Consider the following 16712-nt stretch of genomic DNA (forward strand, 5'->3'; position numbering starts at 1 on the left):
GCTTGCAGGACAGCTGCCCAGGGCCCTCTCCTTTTCCTTGACGTATCAGATACAAGTGGTAAGTATTTAGAGTTTGAATGCACGATGGGTACCTGCTGCTTCTCGTGGCGAACTCCGAGGCGGCCCAGTGGGTTGGACTCCCGGTCGTCCAGATGCTGCTGGAGCTGCACAATGGCTGTCGGGACCCGACTGAAACTGTGCTGGTAAGTGTACGGGAGGTGTTCGCGGTTTCTGTATCCTGAGGAACGGGTCGACGTGCAGGTAGGCACTTCAAAGGGACCTGCTAGATCTGCACAAGAACATACAAGTAAGTATGACAGGACTGGACATGGACGGTGGACAGAGGGGCCACTGGCTCTTCGCTCGGGGCACAGGTAAGTCTGTAGGAAAGACAACTGAGGCTTCACTTGGGCATACCGGCGAACGTACAACACAATATGCTGGCTTTAGCTTTGGGCATAGGGTAAGTACATCAAAGGCAGCTGGAACTTCACTCTGGGCATACAGGCGAATGTACAACACAATATGCTGGCTTTAGCTTTGGGCATAAGGTAAGTACATCAACGGTAGCTGGGACTTCACTCTGGGCATACAGGCGAATGTACAACACAATATGCTGGCTTTAGCTTTGGGCATAAGGTAAGTACATCAATGTAACTAGGACTTCACTGGGGCATACAGGCGAGTGTACAACACAATATGCTGGCTTTAGCTTTGGGCATATGGTAAGTACATCAAAGGTAACTGGGACTTCACTCTGGGCATTCAGGCGAATGTACAACACAATATGCTGGCTTTAGCTTTGGGCATAAGGTAAGTACATCAATGTAACTAGGACTTCACTGGGGCATACAGGCGAATGTACAACACAATATGCTGGCTTTAGCTTTGGGCAATAGCTTACGGTGAATATACAGGGAAGCAGAAAGGGATGTTACTCACACCTTTTGGGGAAATAGACGTCAGGCGTTCCTTTTCTGAGGTTTACCAACTGCTGATAGAGATGCGGGTCGAAAGCTGCTGCTGCGTTGGGCCGAACACGGCCTCCGCTGATGTCACACACACCGGTAAGTTGTTTCACCCAGGGTGTGCTACACTGGGTAGGTCGGACGCTTCCCTCTCCTTTCTGCCAACCAACAGGGTGAGTCTTCTAGACAGGGGCGAACCTTTGAAGAACTCCACAGCAGGTAATAATACACGCACAGCTGATTTCCTCCTCCAGCAGCCAACTCCTCACCATTAATACTTCCCACTATATCCACACTGTTCTTACTTGAATTTGTTTCCCACCTCCGTTACGTGGGGTAGAAGGGTCAGGATGTCACGGAGTGACTTTGTAAGGGCGGAACTAAAGGGACGGAGATTGGTTCCGCCCGGACCATAATCCTCAAACACCGGTCACTTCCGGGAACTCCGGGGAAGGAAATCAGGGTTTCATTGAACGCAGGTGGATAGATGAACGGAGCAATCGTGGATTGGGCAGTGGGAAGAGGAGGAGGAGTATAAAGAGGGCCTCAGAAACTGCAGAGGGGCAAGTTGCTTTATTCCAGCCGATACGGCAAGTGAGTTGGAGTGTTTGGGCGAGGGCAGCGGAAAGAAGGCGGAGGAATATTGTTGGCTGGGCGAAGACGGAGACAAGGGTTTGGCAGAAACAGAAATCGGGTTGAGTATATTGGGATGTCTATCTAACTGTGAAATGCTCTATGGACATGTTTAACGAATTCTGAGTGGTTGAGAACAGGAAGACTCACCGGAAATATCGCTGAAGGAGGCCCTTGTTGGACAGGTCACGTGGCAGCAGAAGAAATATCCAGGAGCTGGAAAGAAGAGGGAAAAGAGACCTCGTGTTAGTAACAGTGTGAGTACTCCAAACCATCATACAGCAGCATAATTATCTGGAGTGAACTATCTGTGAGCCTTTTTGTGAGTTTTTGGCATAGTAAGTGAGCGGCCCCACCGTGGAGGAGGATTGTGGGTGAGCCGGGACCAGGAGCGAGAGAAGACGTTGGGGTGTTGTGGCGGCGACGTTTAAATCTGAATATTCTTTGCATCAATGTTCTCACGATTTCCAGGACGAGTCTTTGGTCAGACGGGGGGGTTTGACCCTAAATTCACCAAGAGTGTGTGGAGTGCAGTGGGTGAGCCTTTGTCCTTTGCTGTGAGTGTATACACTTGAAAATTGCAGTGTTGCGCTGTATTTGTGTCGTCAAAAACCACCTTTCAGGTCCGACGAAATCCTGTGGAGGAAGTGAGTACTGAGGCGGGTGAAGAAAACAACATCTCTAATTAGATGCCGTCAATGACATCCTGACCCTTCTACCCCACGTAACGGAGGTGGTAAACAAATTCAAGTAAGAACAGTGTGGATATAGTGGGAAGTATTAATGGTGAGGAGTTGGCTGCTGGAGGAGGAAATCAGCTGTGCGTGTATTATTACCTGCTGTGGAGTTCTTCAAAGGTTCGTCCCTGTCTAGAAGACTCACCCTGTTGGTTGGCAGAAAGGAGAGGGAAGCGTCCGACCTACCCAGTGTAGCACACCCTGGGTGAAACAACTTACCGGTGTGTGTGACATCAGCGGAGGCCGTGTTCGGCCCAACACAGCAGCAGCTTTCGACCCGCATCTCTATCAGCAGTTGGTAAACCTCAGAAAAGGAACGCCTGACGTCTATTTCCCTAAAAGGTGTGAGTAACATCCCTTTCTGCTTCCCTGTATATTCACCGTAAGCTATTGCCCAAAGCTAAAGCCAGCATATTGTGTTGTACATTCGCCTGAATGCCCAGAGTGAAGTCCCAGTTACCTTTGATGTACTTACCTTTTGCCCAAAGCTAAAGCCAGCATATTGTGTTGTACATTCGCCTGAATGCCCAGAGTGAAGTCCCAGTTACCTTTGATGTACTTACCTTATGCCCAAAGCTAAAGCCAGCATATTGTGTTGTACACTCGCCTGTATGCCCCAGTGAAGTCCTAGTTACATTGATGTACTTACCTTATGCCCAAAGCTAAAGCCAGCATATTGTGTTGTACATTCGCCTGAATGCCCAGAGTGAAGTCCCAGTTACCTTTGATGTACTTACCTTATGCCCAAAGCTAAAGCCAGCATATTGTGTTGTACACTCGCCTGTATGCCCCAGTGAAGTCCTAGTTACATTGATGTACTTACCTTATGCCCAAAGCTAAAGCCAGCATATTGTGTTGTACATTCGCCTGAATGCCCAGAGTGAAGTCCCAGTTACCTTTGATGTACTTACCTTATGCCCAAAGCTAAAGCCAGCATATTGTGTTGTACACTCGCCTGTATGCCCCAGTGAAGTCCTAGTTACATTGATGTACTTACCTTATGCCCAAAGCTAAAGCCAGCATATTGTGTTGTACATTCGCCTGTATGCCCAGAGTGAAGTCCCAGCTACCGTTGATGTACTTACCTTATGCCCAAAGCTAAAGCCAGCATATTGTGTTGTACATTCGCCTGTATGCCCAGAGTGAAGTTCCAGCTGCCTTTGATGTACTTACCCTATGCCCAAAGCTAAAGCCAGCATATTGTGTTGTACGTTCGCCGGTATGCCCAAGTGAAGCCTCAGTTGTCTTTCCTACAGACTTACCTGTGCCCCGAGCGAAGAGCCAGTGGCCCCTCTGTCCACCGTCCATGTCCAGTCCTGTCATACTTACTTGTATGTTCTTGTGCAGATCTAGCAGGTCCCTTTGAAGTGCCTACCTGCACGTCGACCCGTTCCTCAGGATACAGAAACCGCGAACACCTCCCGTACACTTACCAGCACAGTTTCAGTCGGGTCCCGACAGCCATTGTGCAGCTCCACCAGCATCTGGACGACCGGGAGTCCAACCCACTGGGCCGCCTCGGAGTTCGCCAACTCTAAATACTTACCACTTGTATCTGATACGTCCAGGAAAAGGAGAGGGCCCTGGGCAGCTGTCCTGCAAGCTAGAACAAAGGGGCACTTGTGAATAAGCTGATTGTCGTCACATAGCCAGAAGGAAAGAGGAGTTGAAGGACTTACAGAGATCTCCCGTGACGGAGTCTAAGAGACTCGAGACTGATACTCCCCCAATTGGAGAGTTGGATTTTAGCCTCCCTCCCCCTCCCTTCCCTATACCTTTTTTAGTAATTTAATAAAGCTGTTTTAATACTTACTTACCGTCTCTCGTGTGTCTGGTCATTGGGGTGTTCTTGGGACCTCCTCGAGGTGGAAACTAGGGAGGGGCGTGACTCACGACATCTGTGGTCCGCTCCGACCTGTGACATACTGTCTCGCTATTGTGCTGTTCACATCTTTATATAAGTTCACAGTGTTGTTGCAGATGAAGCGTAACACAGATAACGTTAAATATTTTTTCTTCATCAGGTCAGACTGATAATTACAGTAGTAACTTAAACCCCAGTTTGTTTGTGGATGCATGCTTCAAAATCTAGTAAATTATCCAGAGACATAGTCATTATGCTATGATTATGTGATACAGCATATTCTAAGCTCCTGTAACCTACTATTTTGGATGAATAGTATGAATACTAGGAAGCAGGGATTTATTACTGGAGTAATGTAGGAGATAATGAATGAAGGGATTTTGGATACAGCCTGGCACTACTCTCATGTGGTTTGTAACATACAGTATACTCCCACTCTCTTGCAACACTCTCAACAGGCACCATATTGAGGAGGACTTTAGTATTAATTCAGTTTTCTTTGGATTGCTTTGTATGCTGTTGAAATTAAATGTTTCTTTCTTAGTTGAAGTTTTAATATACAGGTGGGATTCAACACATTTGGAATCAATATTGAACATCTAACTGTACATTATTTCTTACAGATAATATGTTTTAACGTGCACCTGTATCCTATAGGGAAAGCGCTGTGTCCACTGGGTTTCTTAATTTTCTCTTTCCATTTGTGTAACAACTCTTTCATAATAAATATTGGTGCAATGACATGACGGCAAGCTGGGAAGATACTTAATGACATAAGTTATGTGAAAATGTAAATTGGATTCCATGCCCAAGAGCAGCGGTAATTAATTTCATTGAAGATGGTGGAGCTCTAGAACTTATTGGCCCCTGTACATTCTTTTTCATAAGAGGCAGAGAACAGAGAATAATGTAATGCTGCAGCTGAATGAATAAGTTCGAATTTCCCAACGGTGGAGGTTGATGTTTCAGAAAATGCCCCCCTAATTAATGCACAGTCGTCAAGAGCACAAAATTAAATTCTCATTAAGGTTGATTTTCTCACACTTATACATCTAATAACCAGAAAGCCAGAGAAAAGCATAAGAGAGAGAGTTTCACAACAGTGAAAAGTCAGGCCAGAGGGAAGAGAAGCACGAGAAAAAGTAAAGAGGTTAAAAAAAGAGCAGAGGGGTGGAATACAAAACATACTTTGCAAATGCGAAGCAGGTGTCTCCCCTAAGTGTCACACAATGAGCGATCAGGAGTAAGTTAATTACATTGACTCTCCATCTCTCCTCCTCACCTCTGTTTCGTTCCATCGTGCAACAGACTCTTCATGAGAAAGGAAGGGGGGTGAGCAGCTGTCACATTTTTCTCTTCAGACGGGATCTAACGCAACTTTGAAAAGGCGTTGAGCAGCCAGTGATTCTGAAGCGAAGAGCAGGAAAGATTAAGTCACCATCGCCGCAGATGTCACAATCAAATCCTGAATAATACACAATCTCTGCCACAATCTCTCGCATCATAGACCGGCTTCCTGCAACACTTAACTTTTCAGCTCCAGCAGCTCTCAGCAATTTTGTTCCATATGTGTCTGTGTGGCAGAATGTGTGTGTGTGTGTGTGTGTGTGTGTGTGTGTGTGTGTGTGTGTGTGTGTGTGTGTGTGTGTGTGTGTGTGTGTGTGTGTGTGTGTGTGTGTGTGTGTGTAAGTGTGAAAAAGACCCCTGCAGCTGGTCCTCAGAATCCAAACTAATTTGTCCCAATCACAGCTTTGGTCTTGGGAGTCCCCTTCCATTTATCTCTTTACTTTCTCTCCGATCATACTGTCACTTGAAAGATAACACCCCTCTGAAAAAATGCTTCACCACAATTCCTGTCTGATTTGCCACCATGTGGTCTACATCTTGCCCACATCTGTCTTTGAAGTCTTAATTACAGACCACAGCACTCTCAAGTAAAAAATATAATAAATAAGTAAAAAATTTTACAATTTAAAACGCTTTTCTACTGTAGTAACAGTTGTAAAACACACACACACACTGTGTGTAATTTTTTGTATATGTATAGGTCCAGCTGTATGAATTTAGCCTCTATGTTAAAGGTACAATTTGTAAGATATTTGCAGTAAAATATCCAAAACCCCTAGGCTAGTGTTATATATTTTGACCAGCTGATTACTAACACTATCTCTAATGTTTTCAACTACTTGTAAATTATGAGAAAATTCCAATTCTAAACAGTGACACGGGGCAGTGCAGTCGTCTGTCAATGACGTTAGTTACCCTTTGTTACCGCTTTTACTGACGTAGAAACCACATGACAACAGTGTCGTGGACAAATGCGGAAGTAGTGTCTAGCGTCCAGCAAACCACTAGCTTGCTTCAAGCAGTTCCTTATTTACTTCTTCTTGCACGTTTTATGGTGGATTGTGTTACTTATTTATGGAACATAATTACTGTTTACCATCTGCCGCTGGTTCTGTCGACAAGGACAGCTCCCGTAAACGTAAGCATATGGGCCAACCAAACGAACCAAGAAGAGTTTGGGACAAGAGGAGAGAAAGAGCAAGGATCAATATCGGTGTGGCATTTTCTAGATGGAGAGAGCTTCGCAACAAACTTCAACTAGAAAGAGATGCCGATCTCACTTGTGTTTTACTCGACATGTGAGTTGTTTTGATTCGTATCTTTACAGAAAACGTATGCTATTATAACAATCAACAAGATTAGTATTATGGGGCATACAGGCCAAACCTGAGGGATCGCATCTCTAGACCCGTGCGAGGACGCGTCTGATCCATAGTCTGATCGCGTCTTTGCATTGACTTTGTATGTAATCTACTCGCACAAATCGTTGAACTCACGTTTGAAAATTACGACGTCAAGCACAACATTTATAAAACTTTACCTCATCCGTTAAATCCATGATTTATCTTTCCATCTGATTGATGGCCGTCAGCGGTTGGGTAGAAGACAACAAATCCCATCATCCCACGCTCCTTCTTAGTGTCATCAAACCACACGATTGTTATTGTTTTAGTAGTGCACCCTCTCTTGGCAGGTCCTACAACCTGTACCTTTAAGTATGCGTTTGACCAACTAGCAAATAAATGTAATGTAACTGAATTTAAACAAAATATGGCCAGTCTAAAAGAAAAAAACATTGGATAGACTAGTCTAAACCTTTTATGCAACCATAATGTAGTTTAAAATGTCTTGGTGGATTTTGTTTATTATAAACATCTTTTCACTTCACAAGACATTCATTGAAGGACTGGAGTTGTGTGGATTGCTTGTGGATTATTGTGATGTTTTCATCAGCAGTTTGGACTCTCATTCTGATGGCACCCATTCACTTCAGAGGATCCATTGGTGAGTGATGTAAAGCTAAATTTCTTCAAATCTGTTTAGATGAAGAAACAAGCTGGATGGCCTGGGGGTGAGTAAATTTTCAGCAAATTTTCATTTTAGGGTAAACCATTCCTATACCATTTTAACACACACCCTCAGAATTACCTTAGAAGAATCAATGAATATGTTAATTTATTGAGTGTATTTCTGGCCACTAATTAAGAAAATTTGTTGATGACTTACGAAACATTTTAAAATGCCTAAAGAGGCCAGAATCCTTTAAAATCTATTATATGAATCAGCCATGCATTTCAGGGGTTATGAGTTGAGTTATGAGTTGGGTTATGAGAATGTGGAGTGTCATTCAGCATGATGTGATGTATTATAAAGAGACAGTCTTTATAGCCAACTACTGTTAACATGACAATTAATATGAAAACTGCCAATTGGTGGGAGGGTTCAGAAGAGTTGTGTGAATTAGTTGTGGATATTGTGATGTTTTAACAGCTGTTTGAAGTCTAATTCTGACTGCATTGTCTACATCTTAGAGTAAATTTAAAATTCTGGGTGAAATTTATTTTAATATCATTTAGGTATATACAGAAGTTCGGCAGGTGACCTTATGAGTCCATCTTCTTTAAAATGCACATTGCATTCTAAGATTACCTTGGTAAAAGTTGATTTTACATTTGAAAAATAGCCAATAATTATTAGCATTTTTATTTTCTGCAGATATCCACTTGATGATGGTCATATAGGCTACAGCTGAGATTTAATCAGAGCATCACCACATTATTGTACAGATATTCATTAAACATTTCTCCTCAACAGATAACAACACATGTCTAGAGTTATGTTGTATGGATGCTGCCAGAAAACGGCACACTATGGGCAGACACAGACCAGCCTTGGCTTCAGGCTCCAGCCCAAAATCTACCTCCTCTCGGCAGCCAACAGCTATCGTTTCCCTCATTAGTCTTCATTAAAGCATACCAGGGCCCTCAGCTCAATCACAAACCTGAAGGTACTGCGAAGACAAGTCCCTGAGACAATTAGATAACACACCACGTCATTGTAGTCTGAGAGGCTCAGGATAGGGAAGAGCTCTGTTAAAGATTTTGAAGATGTTTATAATAAGCCATTCAGTGTTTCAGCACTGATTTTCAAACTGCTTTGGAGAAAATCCCAGCCACTCTGCATGTTTTGCTTAATTTACCTCATTACTTCTCGTAGCTGATTAGTGAGTCCTTGATTAATGAACTTACTGAAGGGTGCTGATGCTTTCTTGGTAATTTATGGAAAAACATGTGGGATAGCTGGACTCTCTTCGATCACAACATTTACATGTTGCACTACTTTGTTGTCATGGCGACTCTGCAGTAAGCTTATGATAAGCATAATGCATCGCATGTATGAAGGGTAATTGCAGGCATTTTATGAACACTGCCTATGAACCTACAAAGAGTTTGCTCAAGATGAATAATGAAGCATTGTCTTCACACCTTTAGGGTCTAGACATGGTAGAAAGATAATTTGAAGGTTTTCCCATGCATATGTTAAACAGACAAACAGACAGGAATTTCTTTGATCCATAAATATATAAATAATAAGCAAGGATGTATTGAATTGTCAGTATAAACATTTATATAGACATTATAATGTTACAAATAATTTTTTTAAACAAAATCTTGGGAAGAATTTATCACAGTTACTACAAAAATATTAAGCAGCACATCTGTTTGCAACATTTATATAAATAACAAATGATTTTGAGCATCAGATCAACACATTAGAATGATTTCTGAAGCAATGGCTGCTGAAAATTCAGCTTTGGTATCACAGGAATTAATTACATTTTAGAATGTATTAAAATAGAAAAATGTTAAATGTTAAAATTGTAATAACAGTTCACAATATTACTGTTTTTACTGTATTTTTGAACAAATAAGTGCAGCCTTAGTAAGCATAAGAGATGTAAAACTTGAAAAAGACAGGGGAAATCTAAGGACCAGGTGAGACTGTACAACTATAAACACCACACACTGTCAGTCTGTTATAATGGTTTGGTATATGGATGGGAAACTCCACTTTCAGGCTTCATTCGATGCCAAGAGTCGGGTGAGACTGATGCGTGTTAACATTCTGATGACAAGGAAAATCAAACAATACTCCAGCAGCCATCTGGGACAAGGCTCTGGTGCTGAAAACATTTAATGCACTGTATGTCAGCTTTTGCTCTCCGTCTGAGGCTCTTGGGCAGTGTGTGGGATGCAGAGAACCCCTCAAGTTCAGTAACGTGAGCTGGAGATGGACGAGACTAAACAAGCAAAGCTGTGACATGTGATACATTCTTGAGATTAGCTTTAGGTTTGGCCCCATGTTGTATCTCTCCATGGGACCGCATCAGATGACCGAGGAAAATACATTTCAAGAAGCAGCTTGCCTAAATCCACTGTCTGTAGTGAATCACAATCCGTGCTCACTATTTCCTGCTGTATGATGTGCGTCAGCCCGGCATTTTGATGAGACACTGAAGCGATTATTCACCATGCTCAGTTTTAGACAGGAAGAACTGACTTGGGACAGTAAACTACCACATAGCATTGCCCTAGCAACCAATCAGAATACCTAGCAACCACCTATAGCAATGCCCTAGTAACTAACCACAATACCTATCAACCACTTAAAAATGACCCAAACACCCAGACAGACTAGCAATCCCTTAGAAACCACCTAGAAATGCCCTATCAACCACCTAGCAACAACCCAGAATACCAAACAACCCTGCTTTTAGTTACAAAGCATCACTGCTATGTAAAATTATCTTACAGTATGCACATTATAGGAGAAACCAGAGGTTAAGCATCAAGAGCATATTGATGATCATTCCTTGATCAAACTTCTTGAGGATTTAAACCTCTGAAATTCAGGTACCAACCATTATTATCTCATATTTCGCTGCATTGGCATGTTTTACACTAAATGTGATTCTAATTTAGCTGTTATCCGAGCACTTAGTGCAGCAACTGATCCCAGTTCAGCGTGACGGTGTGGGTGTGTGTGTGTGTGTCTGTATGGTTGGTTGCAGTAGCACATTGTGGCCTGACTAAACAGCAGACTGGTTATGCAGCTGATTTCAGATGAGAGAATCAGGTGTGGGCAGCTGCACGAAGCCTGAGCACCGGTGCCTAATGACGACTCTTTTAATGAGCACTGATACATGATGAAAACGGCCATATGGTCAGACGGTCTGCCGAAGTCAAGCGCACAATTTTTTTTTAGCATTTAGCAGAGATAAAGAAGTGATTGTGCGGCATAGGTTTGAGAGAATGTGACCTTCATCCACCCTGCAGAGATTCTGCATTTTAGCTGTACAGTTCAGGAAGTGTTCTTATGAACCGCCACCACCTTTCCTTTACATTACCTACAAATTAGTGTGTGGTATGCAGCCTAATCAGCTTTCACTTCTTTCAGCATTTCACTGCACCACTGGATCATTTCCTGGGGAAAGCCCAGTCAGTGTGAAATCTAGGAGATAATAAATGGCTGACAATCCCATGAGGCATTAGTATGGTATGGCAATGCATGGATAAAAATTCAGAACATGAATGTGAGATTATATTATGAATCTAAAATGCATGATATTACTGCCTCAGTGCTTCAGAACTTAGAACAGTCAAATATTTGGCCACACATATTCAATCTTTATTCTATATTTATCTTACCATTTTACATATTTTATAATAATATTGAAGTTATCAAAATGATCCTATAACACAAATGTAAGGATTGGAAAGTATGCAATGACAAAAACATGTTAAATAGCTCATAACAATCTTAGATTTTACCCTCTTCTTTTAGATTACAGCAGTGCTTAGCTTACATGGGGCATTTAAAATTTTGAAGTTTTGTGGATTTTAGTTCATACTTATTAGCTCTGAAGCCATCTATATGATAATGTTCTCCTAAAAATGTTCTCATTGTGCATGTTTAACACTATTCTGATTCATGATAAGCACTGATCACTACAAGTTATATATAATAGTAGAGGAGGTTTCCAAAAATCAATAAATAAATAAGATATTCATCATTACAGGGCCTACAGCAGTTAAATAGTACTTAAATTTAAAAAACAACACTGGACTGCTTGTATCCATTTGCAGAGTGAATATTTTTCTCACAGACTTTTTTTTTACATTGATACACCAGTAGGAGGCGACAAGTGACTGTCTAAGAAAATATTAATTCATCCGATTTGTTCAAATGCACTGATTCATTCAGAAACAAAAGTTACTGTGATTGAATTGTTCACTCAATTGATTTATTCAAATCATTAATCGCTGATTAATTCAGAATCAAAACCAGTGACGAAACCATTACATTTCTCACAGCAATTTTCCCTTTTTAAAAAACGGCGCAATAATGGAAGTCCTGGAATCCAGTCTCTTCTGTGGAATTAAATTTTGACTTTTTATCTCACAATTTATTTTTTTTCGCTCAGAATTCTGTAAGAAGAAAGAAAGAAAAAAATAAATAAAAGATGTCAGAATCTTAGAATTCAGAATTTATATCTCAAAATTCTGACTTTTTCATCAGAATTCTAAGTTTGCATCTCTTAATTCTAAAATAAAATTAAAAATCTCATAAATCTGTCTTTCTGTCTTGCAATTCTGAATTGAGAGATATAAAGTCACAATTACCTTTTTAAATTTTTCATAAGAACATGTTTCTCAGCCTGTTTTATTTCCATTCTCACTGAGAGCTCAGTTAAATACCGTACAGATCATTTTTTCCGTTAACTAAATAGCATTTCAATCGGATCTTTGCTATCCTCCATCATCACTCCATGTCCTTCTCAAATATCCCAGTAATCCTGTTTAGTCAGGCTGTGTGCGTTTCTGTGAAGTGTGTGTGCGCGTTCAGAGATAGAAAGGGGTAAAGAGAGCGAGTGAGAGTGTGCGAGCAAAAGAGAAAGTCATTCAGCTGTATCAGAGTAGCTGGGGCCATATGCTGTTCCTTCTCCAGTTTCCCAGCATGCCTGCTCAAGCCCTCACCGCTTCAGGGAGAGACACTCACTTAGGGGATGTGAACGGAGTCACATTGTCCTCTTGCACCAGATGTTATCACATTCGCTAATTGGTTCAGCAAAAACAAAGCAAGAGGATGGAATGCCCCGGCCCACAGGAGCAGTACACAGCCTTCAGCCCAGAGCACCAATAACGATCACACAGACCACTGACAGCCCTCTGCAGCAATTAGCAGTCAAGACATACGACTTCCTCCGGCTCTGCCTGTTCCGACACAACATGTCAGTTTTTTATTATTTGCGGTGAAAGTGTAATACAAAAAAAGCATGAATGGTCTTCAAGCAAGCCTTTGATTTCCTCAAGCGGCTGGCAACGCCGATACAACTGGCTGAGCCGAGCTTGGTTTTCAACATGGTGGATTTCCCCACTGTCCTCAGGTTTCTTGTTATTGTAACAATTAAGGTGTTTTCACAGCCATCCTGTGCAGACACAACTGCAAGAGCCATTAGCTGATTTTACAGTTCAAAAACAGAAAGACAGAGGGAGGGAAATAAAAAACATCCTTGTTTCTTATCATGTCTATCTATACTATTATTTTAAATTAATACCTCTGTTCAGCAAGGACACATAAAATCAATAAGATTTGACAATAAAAACATACATAATACAAAAGGTTATTTTGTTTCAAATAAATGGTGTTCTTTTGAACTTTATATTCATCTAAAAATCCATATATATATATGAAAAGAAGCAGTACTCTGTACGTCCTACATCACTCTTGGTGCTGTTCCACAGCATGTGAACTTAGCATAACCAGAAGTTATTGAGCAAACTGCTTTGCATATAAACATGCTCATCTGTCTTCATACAGCAGACATAAGAAGTGCATATGTGTTCAATTTATTTTCATTTAAGATTATGTTTGTGAGGCACAATATGACTCTGTATCATCCTGAATCCTGGATATTTCTCACAAAACATTTTTGTCTGCATCCATTTTATTTGTCACAATTTCTACCCTTTCTACTCAAGTTTCACAGTTTTCTACATCTGTAATTAAATTTGAAGTGGTTGAAACTCATAATAAACTCTCATCACTGCAGGTTGTAATTTTAAGGCATCTGGGTTCAAAGCAGCAAATGTACATTTTCAATTGTATTGCATTGAAATGTTTTAGCAGAAGAAATGTATATCATTCATGAATTTAGGAAACAATGGCTTTATGTACAATGAATGCAGAAACTTCTTCTATAGTGCCCGTATTTCATAAGACCTAATACAACTGGGAAAGAGTAACAATTATTTTCTCTCATCTAAACAGTGTTGGAATAACTGCAGGTCAATAATATGCATACATTCTGTTTGGTGCTATAATTAAATTATCTAAAAAAATAAACTTTTTAAGTATTAAAATTTTAAGGGTTTGGTGTTCACCCTTTTCTTTGTGCTATAGGAACTCAACTGCGTCTGTCTGCACAGAAAAGTTGTATTCTGTCAATCTCCTGTCATTCTATGATAGATTGCCCTTTGCGAATGAAAATACAGTCATGCATGATAAGTAAGGTTGATATCTGGCTATGTGACTGAAATCCATACCTTATGAATGGCTATATTTAAATTCTATTAGGCAAACCACAGGGTTTATCCCCTACCGTTGGATACACCGTTCTGCAAGCAAAATGCTTCTGTTTTTTAGGTAATTATAATTAGAGTAGAGGATAAATATATAGCACTGTTGTAATATATCACATTGAGATGAGTGGGAAATGCTAACAGATTCACTTTCCCTGCATGATTTATACCTGTGGCAGTCAAACACATTTATAACCCAGACTTTATGACAGACAAACGGCATCCTAAAATGTCATGTGTATCAGCAGCTGTTAGTCAACATTACTTGGCAAATATGAGTGGCAATCAACCAATCAAAAGAGAGCAATGACTAAGTGTGTGTTTACAGTTGTAGTTCGTTCTTTTGGTTATTTTGGTCCAGACTAGGTCACATATCCAAAACAAAAGGCATAAGAATACAGCCAAAACCTGATTGGACAGCTTTTATGACATATATTTTGTGAACTTACCGAACATCCACAACTGCTGTTTTCAACAAATGCGCCCATTGTGTGACATTTTTGCCATTTGAAAACTCACAAATTGCATATAAAAGATATAAAGGAGTCAAAACAGTAGCAGGAATGCCTCTGTTGCACATAAAGGGATCTGCTGTAATGAGACGGTGGCTTCATGCCTGTACTGAACTGTAACTCTATGACGAGAAGAACCTGATATGCTTGAACATTCTGTCACTTTTGGGGTCGAATCTTTTGACATGTCCAGTTTTTGGTTTGTTTAGATGTCACTCCTGAGTCCTGACCCCTCACACACACAATCACTCCTGACTCCTCACACACACACAGTCACTCCTGACCCCTCACACACACACACAATCACTCCTGACTCCTCACACACACAATCACTCCTGACTCCTCACACACACACAGTCACTCCTGACCCCTCACACACACACAGTCACTCCTGACCCCTCACACACACACACAATCACTCCTGACTCCTCACACACACAATCACTCCTGACTCCTCACACACACACAATCACTCCTGACTCCTCACACACACACAATTGGACCATATTGTAAATGTATTTGAGGTTGTGTTCACACTTATCATATTTGGTTCAATTAAATCAAGCACTGGTGCGATTTCCCCTGTCTGGTTCATTTGAGTAAGTTTAAATGCTTCCATCCAAGCTATGAAGTGCAACAAACAAGTGGACTGGGACCCCTGAAAAAGCTTTTAAATTAAGTCTGGCACAGACATGAATGCAATACGGACCAAACGAACCAAAAACAGTGCATAATGTCACAAGTTGCAACCCTAAATGGACACAATGCTGAACCATATCTCATTGCAGCAGATCTCCATGCGTGCAGCGAAGGAATTCCTGCTGTTATTTTGACTCCTTTATACATTATATACGCTTTACGATGTTAAAAGGTGCATTTAGCCCAGCACATAGCATTTATTTTATTTTTTGGATGTTTGTAAAGTTCTCCTATAATATATATCATAAAAGTTGTCCAATCGGGTTATTACTTTATCTTTACGCCTTTCATTTAGGTTTGATGTATTATTATTTTTCTTTTGGTCCAGACATAAAGAACCAAGAGAACTGAGTCCTGCAGGAGGTCTTGGTCTGTTTGTCACACCAAGTTTGCATGGAAGCGTTCACACTTATACAAATGAACTGCAGTAACAGAGAAATCGCTCTGGTTTGTTTAAATTGCACTAAAACTACAAACTGTGAAAGCCCTAATTCAGGGGAAAACACTGAATCTGAAGGAAAGAAGAGAGGGAAATGAACACCAGGTGCATTGCAAACCCACAGTAAATGGACTGTGCAGACAGGTACAAGAATGAAGGAGAGAATGTCTAGAGAGTGACAGACAGCTGAGTAAACACAGAGTTTCGCGGTACCTGCTCTCTTTAGTTAACATTTCCATGATATGTCTGTATGTCTGGGTAAAACCAGACGATGATGAGACTAGTTGCAAGAATGTACCATCAAAAGTGAATTCATTTCAAATTTGTCAATACACAGCTTATGTGTTAATATCTATTTCTACAATGAGCTGCTGCTGCTTTAAAGCATGTTTTGACTTCAGCTCTAGGTCTAGTACAGTACATCTACCATGGTTTATCTGACATGCATGCTTGACGAAGAAAATTAAAAGTGCATATGGTTGAAAAGAAAAAAAAAACACGATGAAACAGCTGAGAGTAAAACCATGTTCGCGCTTCAAAGGTTGTGCAGAACGATGTAATAACACTGCCTCCTGCTGGTAGAATGTGGGAATAATTACCTAACTCGACACTTAGGTCTTTTTTATTATTATTATTATTATTTTTTTAAGTGTCAGGTTAATTTGTAGATATTACAGTAAATAAGCTATATGTAAATTTGGTAAATCAATTAAAAACATCGAAATAATACCTGGAGAAAGTCATGTTAGAATTATATTTGACGGGTGCATGGTCACCTGGATATAAGTGATTCTACCATCTTTGTTCTTGGGGTTCCAGTTTAGCATAAAACATGTTTTATGTCAATTCCTTTTTGCTGTAAATGCCAAGT

This window comes from Carassius carassius, chromosome 24 (genome assembly GCF_963082965.1).
Source record: "Carassius carassius chromosome 24, fCarCar2.1, whole genome shotgun sequence".
NCBI lineage: Eukaryota > Metazoa > Chordata > Actinopteri > Cypriniformes > Cyprinidae > Carassius > Carassius carassius.